Raw genomic sequence first — 7,500 nt, forward strand, 5'->3', positions numbered from 1 at the left:
TTAGTTTTTAATAATTTTGCCAAAAAATAGAGTCAATGCCCGATCTCTGAATCTTAGCAGGTTTAGGTCTGGTTAGTACTTTTATGAGAGACTGCCTAGGAATACCAGGTGCTTTAAGCTTTTGGGTTTTCTTTCCTACTTATATAATGTACTGGCGATAAGATTGGCTGTTCTTTAAATAGCCCTCTCTTTGCAGCAGACTTCGCTTACGGCCATACCAACCTGGCTATGCCCGATCTCGTCTGATCTCGGAAGCTAAGCAGGTTTGGGCCTGGTTAGTACTTGGATGGGAGCCCGCCTGGGTATACCAGGTGCTGTAAGCTTTTTGGACATTTTTCACTTAGTATATAATAATTTTGCCAAAAAATAGAGTCAATGCCCGATCTCTGAATATTAGCAGGTTTGGGCCTGGTTAGTACATGGATGGGAGACTGCCTGGGAATACCAGGTGCTTTAATCTTTTTGGAAAATTTCACGAATTATATAATAATCTTTCATTAAAAAAAAAAAAAAAAGATTCAATGCCCGATCTCTGAATCTTAGCAGGTTTAGGTCTGGTTAGTACTTTGATGAGAGACTGCCTAGGAATACCAGGTGCTTTTAGCTTTTGGGTTTTCTTTCCTACTTATATAATGTACTGGCGATTAGATTGGCTGGTCTTTAAATAGCCCTCTCTTTGCAGCAGTCTTCGCTTACGGCCATACCAACCTGGCTATGCCTGATCTCGTCTGATCTCTGAAGCTAAGCAGGTTTGGGCCTGGTTAGTACTTGGATGGGAGACCGCCTGGGAATACCAGGTGCTGTAAGCTTTTTGGACATTTTTCTCTTAGTTTTTAATAATTTTGCCAAAAAATAGAGTCAATGCCCGATCTCTGAATCTTAGCAGGTTTAGGTCTGGTTAGTACTTTTATGAGAGACTGCCTAGGAATACCAGGTGCTTTAAGCTTTTGGGTTTTCTTTCCTACTTATATAATGTACTGGCGATAAGATTGGCTGGTCTTTAAATAGCCCTCTCTTTGCAGCAGACTTCGCTTACGGCCATACCAACCTGGCTATGTCCGATCTTGTCTGATCTCGGAAGCTAAGCAGGTTTGGGCCTGGTTAGTACTTGGATGGGAGACCGCCTGGGAATTCCAGGTGCTGTAAGCTTTTTGGACATTTTTCACTTAGTATATAATAATTTTGCCAAAAAATAGAGTCAGTGCCTGATCTCTGAATATTAGCAGGTTTGGGCCTGTTTAGTACATGGATGGGAGACTGCCTGGGAATATACTGCCTTTAATTATAATTTTGCATTATTGAGACACTGTTTTCCTAATGAATGTTGTTCAGTGCTTTGACGCAATGTATTTTGTTTAAAGCACTATATAAATAAAGGTGATTGATTGATTGATTGAATACCAGGTGCTGTAAGCTTTTTGGACATTTTTCACTTAGTATATAATAATTTTGCCAAAAAAAAGTCAATGCCCGATCTCTGAATATTTGCAGGTTTGGGCCTGGTTAGTACATGGATGGGAGACAGCCTGGGAATACCAGGTGCTTTAATCTTTTTGGAAAATTTCACGAATTATATAATAATCTTTCATAAAAAAAAAAAAAAAGAGTCAATGCCCGATCTCTGAATCTTAGCAGGTTTGGGCCTGGTTAGTACTTGGATGGGAGACCGCCTGGGAATACCAGGTGCTGTAAACTTTTTGGACATTTTTCACTTAGTTTATAATAATTTTGCCAAAAAATAGAGTCAATGCCCGATCTCTGAATCTTAGCAGGTTTAGGTCTGGTTAGTTTTTTTATTAGAGACTGCCTAGGAATACCAGGTGCTTTAAGCTTTTGGGTTTTCTTTACTACTTATATAATGTACTGGCGATAAGATTGGCTGGTCTTTAAATAGCCCTCTCTTTGCAGCAGACTTCGCTTACGGCCATACCAACCTGGCTATCCCCGATCTCGTCTGATCTCGGAAGCTAAGCAGGTTTGGGCCTGGTTAGTACTTGGATGGGAGACCGCCTGGGAATTCCAGGTGCTGTAAGCTTTTTGGACATTTTTCACTTAGTATATAATAATTTTGCCAAAAAATAGAGTCAGTGCCTGATCTCTGAATATTAGCAGGTTTGGGCCTGTTTAGTACATGGATGGGAGACTGCCTGGGAATATACTGCCTTTAATTATAATTTTGCATTATTGAGACACTGTTTTCCTAATGAATGTTGTTCAGTGCTTTGACGCAATGTATTTTGTTTAAAGCACTATATAAATAAAGGTGATTGATTGATTGATTGAATACCAGGTGCTGTAAGCTTTTTGGACATTTTTCACTTAGTATATAATAATTTTGCCAAAAAAAAAGTCAATGCCCGATCTCTGAATATTTGCAGGTTTGGGCCTGGTTAGTACATGGATGGGAGACAGCCTGGGAATACCAGGTGCTTTAATCTTTTTGGAAAATTTCACGAATTATATAATAATCTTTCATTAAAAAAAAAAAAAAGAGTCAATGCCCGATCTCTGAATCTTAGCAGGTTTGGGCCTGGTTAGTACTTTGATGAGAGACTGCCTAGGAATACCAGGTGCTTTTAGCTTTTGGGTTTTCTTTCCTACTTATATAATGTACTGGCGATTAGATTGGCTGGTCTTTAAATAGCCCTCTCTTTGCAGCAGTCTTCGCTTACGGCCATACCAACCTGGCTATGCCTGATCTCGTCTGATCTCTGAAGCTAAGCAGGTTTGGGCCTGGTTAGTACTTGGATGGGAGACCGCCTGGGAATAACAGGTGCTGTAAGCTTTTTGGACATTTTTCTCTTAGTTTTTAATAATTTTGCCAAAAAATAGAGTCAATGCCCGATCTCTGAATCTTAGCAGGTTTAGGTCTGGTTAGTACTTTTATGAGAGACTGCCTAGGAATACCAGGTGCTTTAAGCTTTTGGGTTTTCTTTCCTACTTATATAATGTACTGGCGATTAGATTGGCTGGTCTTTAAATAGCCCTCTCTTTGCAGCAGACTTCGCTTACGGCCATACCAACCTGGCTATGTCCGATCTCGTCTGATCTCGGAAGCTAAGCAGGTTTGGGCCTGGTTAGTACTTGGATGGGAGACCGCCTGGGAATACCAGGTGCTGTAAGCTTTTTGGACATTTTTCACTTAGTTTTTAATAATTTTGCCAAAAAATAGAGTCAATGCCCGATCTCTGAATATTAGCAGGTTTGGGCCTGGTTAGTACATGGATGGGAGACTGCCTGGGAATACCAGGTGCTTTAATCTTTTTGGAAAATTTCACGAATTATATAATAATCTTTCATTAAAAAAAAAAAAAAAAGTTTCAATGCCCGATCTCTGAATCTTAGCAGGTTTAGGTCTGGTTAGTACTTTGATGAGAGACTGCCTAGGAATACCAGGTGCTTTTAGCTTTTGGGTTTTCTTTCCTACTTATATAATGTACTGGCGATTAGATTGGCTGGTCTTTAAATAGCCCTCTCTTTGCAGCAGTTTTCGCTTACGGCCATACCAACCTGGCTATGCCTGATCTCGTCTGATCTCTGAAGCTAAGCAGGTTTGGGCCTGGTTAGTACTTGGATGGGAGACCGCCTGGGAATACCAGGTGCTGTAAGCTTTTTGGACATTTTTCTCTTAGTTTTTAATAATTTTGCCAAAAAATAGAGTCAATGCCCGATCTCTGAATCTTAGCAGGTTTAGGTCTGGTTAGTACTTTTATGAGAGACTGCCTAGGAATACCAGGTGCTTTAAGCTTTTGGGTTTTCTTTCCTACTTATATAATGTACTGGCGATAAGATTGGCTGGTCTTTAAATAGCCCTCTCTTTGCAGCAGACTTCGCTTACGGCCATACCAACCTGGCTATGTCCGATCTCGTCTGATCTCGGAAGCTAAGCAGGTTTGGGCCTGGTTAGTACTTGGATGGGAGACCGCCTGGGAATACCAGGTGCTGTAAGCTTTTTGGACATTTTTCACTTAGTTTTTAATAATTTTGCCAAAAAATAGAGTCAATGCCCGATCTCTGAATCTTAGCAGGTTTAGGTCTGGTTAGTACTTTGATGAGAGACTGCCTAGGAATACCAGGTGCTTTTAGCTTTTGGGTTTTCTTTCCTACTTATATAATGTACTGGCGATTAGATTGGCTGGTCTTTAAATAGCCCTCTCTTTGCAGCAGTCTTCGCTTACGGCCATACCAACCTGGCTATGCCTGATCTCGTCTGATCTCTGAAGCTAAGCAGGTTTGGGCCTGGTTAGTACTTGGATGGGAGACCGCCTGGGAATACCAGGTGCTGTAAGCTTTTTGGACATTTTTCTCTTAGTTTTTAATAATTTTGCCAAAAAATAGAGTCAATGCCCGATCTCTGAATCTTAGCAGGTTTAGGTCTGGTTAGTACTTTTATGAGAGACTGCCTAGGAATACCAGGTGCTTTAAGCTTTTGGGTTTTCTTTCCTACTTATATAATGTACTGGCGATAAGATTGGCTGGTCTTTAAATAGCCCTCTCTTTGCAGCAGACTTCGCTTACGGCCATACCAACCTGGCTATGTCTGATCTTGTCTGATCTCGGAAGCTAAGCAGGTTTGGGCCTGGTTAGTACTTGGATGGGAGACCGCCTGGGAATTCCAGGTGCTGTAAGCTTTTTGGACATTTTTCACTTAGTATATAATAATTTTGCCAAAAAATAGAGTCAGTGCCTGATCTCTGAATATTAGCAGGTTTGGGCCTGTTTAGTACATGGATGGGAGACTGCCTGGGAATATACTGCCTTTAATTATAATTTTGCATTATTGAGACACTGTTTTCCTAATGAATGTTGTTCAGTGCTTTGACGCAATGTATTTTGTTTAAAGCACTATATAAATAAAGGTGATTGATTGATTGATTGAATACCAGGTGCTGTAAGCTTTTTGGACATTTTTCACTTAGTATATAATAATTTTGCCAAAAAAAAAGTCAATGCCCGATCTCTGAATATTTGCAGGTTTGGGCCTGGTTAGTACATGGATGGGAGACAGCCTGGGAATACCAGGTGCTTTAATCTTTTTGGAAAATTTCACGAATTATATAATAATCTTTCATTAAAAAAAAAAAAAAGAGTCAATGCCCGATCTCTGAATCTTAGCAGGTTTGGGCCTGGTTAGTACTTGGATGGGAGACCGCCTGGGAATACCAGGTGCTGTAAACTTTTTGGACATTTTTCACTTAGTTTATAATAATTTTGCCAAAAAATAGAGTCAATGCCCGATCTCTGAATCTTAGCAGGTTTAGGTCTGGTTAGTTTTTTTATTAGAGACTGCCTAGGAATACCAGGTGCTTTAAGCTTTTGGGTTTTCTTTACTACTTATATAATGTACTGGCGATAAGATTGGCTGTTCTTTAAATAGCCCTCTCTTTGCAGCAGACTTCGCTTACGGCCATACCAACCTGGCTATGCCCGATCTCGTCTGATCTCGGAAGCTAAGCAGGTTTGGGCCTGGTTAGTACTTGGATGGGAGACCGCCTGGGAATACCAGGTGCTGTAAGCTTTTTGGACATTTTTCACTTAGTATATAATAATTTTGCCAAAAAATAGAGTCAATGCCCGATCTCTGAATATTTGCAGGTTTGGGCCTGGTTAGTACTTGGATGGGAGACCGCCTGGGAATACCAGGTGCTGTAAGCTTTTTGGACATTTTTCTCTTAGTTTTTAATAATTTTGCCAAAAAATAGAGTCAATGCCCGATCTCTGAATCTTAGCAGGTTTAGGTCTGGTTAGTACTTTTATGAGAGACTGCCTAGGAATACCAGGTGCTTTAAGCTTTTGGGTTTTCTTTCCTACTTATATAATGTACTGGCGATAAGATTGGCTGGTCTTTAAATAGCCCTCTCTTTGCAGCAGACTTCGCTTACGGCCATACCAACCTGGCTATGTCCGATCTCGTCTGATCTCGGAAGCTAAGCAGGTTTGGGCCTGGTTAGTACTTGGATGGGAGACCGCCTGGGAATACCAGGTGCTGTAAGCTTTTTGGACATTTTTCACTTAGTTTTTAATAATTTTGCCAAAAAATAGAGTCAATGCCCGATCTCTGAATATTAGCAGGTTTGGGCCTGGTTAGTACATGGATGGGAGACTGCCTGGGAATACCAGGTGCTTTAATCTTTTTGGAAAATTTCACGAATTATATAATAATCTTTCATTAAAAAAAAAAAAAAAGATTCAATGCCCGATCTCTGAATCTTAGCAGGTTTAGGTCTGGTTAGTACTTTGATGAGAGACTGCCTAGGAATACCAGGTGCTTTTAGCTTTTGGGTTTTCTTTCCTACTTATATAATGTACTGGCGATTAGATTGGCTGGTCTTTAAATAGCCCTCTCTTTGCAGCAGTCTTCGCTTACGGCCATACCAACCTGGCTATGCCTGATCTCGTCTGATCTCTGAAGCTAAGCAGGTTTGGGCCTGGTTAGTACTTGGATGGGAGACCGCCTGGGAATACCAGGTGCTGTAAGCTTTTTGGACATTTTTCTCTTAGTTTTTAATAATTTTGCCAAAAAATAGAGTCAATGCCCGATCTCTGAATCTTAGCAGGTTTAGGTCTGGTTAGTACTTTTATGAGAGACTGCCTAGGAATACCAGGTGCTTTAAGCTTTTGGGTTTTCTTTCCTACTTATATAATGTACTGGCGATAAGATTGGCTGGTCTTTAAATAGCCCTCTCTTTGCAGCAGACTTCGCTTACGGCCATACCAACCTGGCTATGTCCGATCTCGTCTGATCTCGGAAGCTAAGCAGGTTTGGGCCTGGTTAGTACTTGGATGGGAGACCGCCTGGGAATACCAGGTGCTGTAAGCTTTTTGGACATTTTTCACTTAGTTTTTAATAATTTTGCCAAAAAATAGAGTCAATGCCCGATCTCTGAATCTTAGCAGGTTTAGGTCTGGTTAGTACTTTGATGAGAGACTGCCTAGGAATACCAGGTGCTTTTAGCTTTTGGGTTTTCTTTCCTACTTATATAATGTACTGGCGATTAGATTGGCTGGTCTTTAAATAGCCCTCTCTTTGCAGCAGTCTTCGCTTACGGCCATACCAACCTGGCTATGCCTGATCTCGTCTGATCTCTGAAGCTAAGCAGGTTTGGGCCTGGTTAGTACTTGGATGGGAGACCGCCTGGGAATACCAGGTGCTGTAAGCTTTTTGGACATTTTTCTCTTAGTTTTTAATAATTTTGCCAAAAAATAGAGTCAATGCCCGATCTCTGAATCTTAGCAGGTTTAGGTCTGGTTAGTACTTTTATGAGAGACTGCCTAGGAATACCAGGTGCTTTAAGCTTTTGGGTTTTCTTTCCTACTTATATAATGTACTGGCGATAAGATTGGCTGGTCTTTAAATACCCCTCTCTTTGCAGCAGACTTCGCTTATGGCCATACCAACCTGGCTATGTCCGATCTTGTCTGATCTCGGAAGCTAAGCAGGTTTGGGCCTGGTTAGTACTTGGATGGGAGACCGCCTGGGAATTCCAGGTGCTGTAAGCT

The 7,500-nt window shown here is 41.0% G+C and overlaps 16 non-coding genes across 16 annotated transcripts; all 16 read left to right on the plus strand.

Moving 5' to 3' along the window:
* The first annotated feature begins 204 nt into the window (after positions 1-204).
* Positions 205-323, plus strand: LOC128002760 (5S ribosomal RNA). Its single transcript, XR_008175499.1, has one exon. It is a non-coding gene; the product is annotated as a 5S ribosomal RNA (ribosomal RNA).
* Positions 324-690: 367 nt separating this feature from the next.
* On the plus strand, positions 691-809 carry LOC127997784 (5S ribosomal RNA). The gene has a single exon (XR_008170643.1). It is a non-coding gene; the product is annotated as a 5S ribosomal RNA (ribosomal RNA).
* A 221-nt stretch (positions 810-1,030) lies between these two features.
* LOC128003120 (5S ribosomal RNA) lies at positions 1,031-1,149 on the plus strand. The gene has a single exon (XR_008175851.1). It is a non-coding gene; the product is annotated as a 5S ribosomal RNA (ribosomal RNA).
* A 767-nt stretch (positions 1,150-1,916) lies between these two features.
* LOC127994512 (5S ribosomal RNA) lies at positions 1,917-2,035 on the plus strand. The gene has a single exon (XR_008167496.1). It is a non-coding gene; the product is annotated as a 5S ribosomal RNA (ribosomal RNA).
* A 631-nt stretch (positions 2,036-2,666) lies between these two features.
* On the plus strand, positions 2,667-2,785 carry LOC128001475 (5S ribosomal RNA). The gene has a single exon (XR_008174243.1). It is a non-coding gene; the product is annotated as a 5S ribosomal RNA (ribosomal RNA).
* Positions 2,786-3,006: 221 nt separating this feature from the next.
* Positions 3,007-3,125, plus strand: LOC127996734 (5S ribosomal RNA). Its single transcript, XR_008169626.1, has one exon. It is a non-coding gene; the product is annotated as a 5S ribosomal RNA (ribosomal RNA).
* Positions 3,126-3,492: 367 nt separating this feature from the next.
* LOC127997785 (5S ribosomal RNA) lies at positions 3,493-3,611 on the plus strand. Its single transcript, XR_008170644.1, has one exon. It is a non-coding gene; the product is annotated as a 5S ribosomal RNA (ribosomal RNA).
* Positions 3,612-3,832: 221 nt separating this feature from the next.
* Positions 3,833-3,951, plus strand: LOC127996736 (5S ribosomal RNA). Its single transcript, XR_008169628.1, has one exon. It is a non-coding gene; the product is annotated as a 5S ribosomal RNA (ribosomal RNA).
* A 221-nt stretch (positions 3,952-4,172) lies between these two features.
* On the plus strand, positions 4,173-4,291 carry LOC127997786 (5S ribosomal RNA). Its single transcript, XR_008170645.1, has one exon. It is a non-coding gene; the product is annotated as a 5S ribosomal RNA (ribosomal RNA).
* Positions 4,292-4,512: 221 nt separating this feature from the next.
* LOC128004484 (5S ribosomal RNA) lies at positions 4,513-4,631 on the plus strand. The gene has a single exon (XR_008177173.1). It is a non-coding gene; the product is annotated as a 5S ribosomal RNA (ribosomal RNA).
* A 768-nt stretch (positions 4,632-5,399) lies between these two features.
* Positions 5,400-5,518, plus strand: LOC127995661 (5S ribosomal RNA). Its single transcript, XR_008168600.1, has one exon. It is a non-coding gene; the product is annotated as a 5S ribosomal RNA (ribosomal RNA).
* A 358-nt stretch (positions 5,519-5,876) lies between these two features.
* LOC127996737 (5S ribosomal RNA) lies at positions 5,877-5,995 on the plus strand. The gene has a single exon (XR_008169629.1). It is a non-coding gene; the product is annotated as a 5S ribosomal RNA (ribosomal RNA).
* A 366-nt stretch (positions 5,996-6,361) lies between these two features.
* LOC127997787 (5S ribosomal RNA) lies at positions 6,362-6,480 on the plus strand. The gene has a single exon (XR_008170646.1). It is a non-coding gene; the product is annotated as a 5S ribosomal RNA (ribosomal RNA).
* A 221-nt stretch (positions 6,481-6,701) lies between these two features.
* On the plus strand, positions 6,702-6,820 carry LOC127996738 (5S ribosomal RNA). The gene has a single exon (XR_008169630.1). It is a non-coding gene; the product is annotated as a 5S ribosomal RNA (ribosomal RNA).
* Positions 6,821-7,041: 221 nt separating this feature from the next.
* On the plus strand, positions 7,042-7,160 carry LOC127997789 (5S ribosomal RNA). Its single transcript, XR_008170648.1, has one exon. It is a non-coding gene; the product is annotated as a 5S ribosomal RNA (ribosomal RNA).
* Positions 7,161-7,381: 221 nt separating this feature from the next.
* On the plus strand, positions 7,382-7,500 carry LOC128003830 (5S ribosomal RNA). Its single transcript, XR_008176544.1, has one exon. It is a non-coding gene; the product is annotated as a 5S ribosomal RNA (ribosomal RNA).

The sequence above is a fragment of the Carassius gibelio genome, chromosome B22, assembly GCF_023724105.1.
Source record: "Carassius gibelio isolate Cgi1373 ecotype wild population from Czech Republic chromosome B22, carGib1.2-hapl.c, whole genome shotgun sequence".
In the NCBI taxonomy this organism is placed as follows: Eukaryota; Metazoa; Chordata; class Actinopteri; order Cypriniformes; family Cyprinidae; genus Carassius; species Carassius gibelio.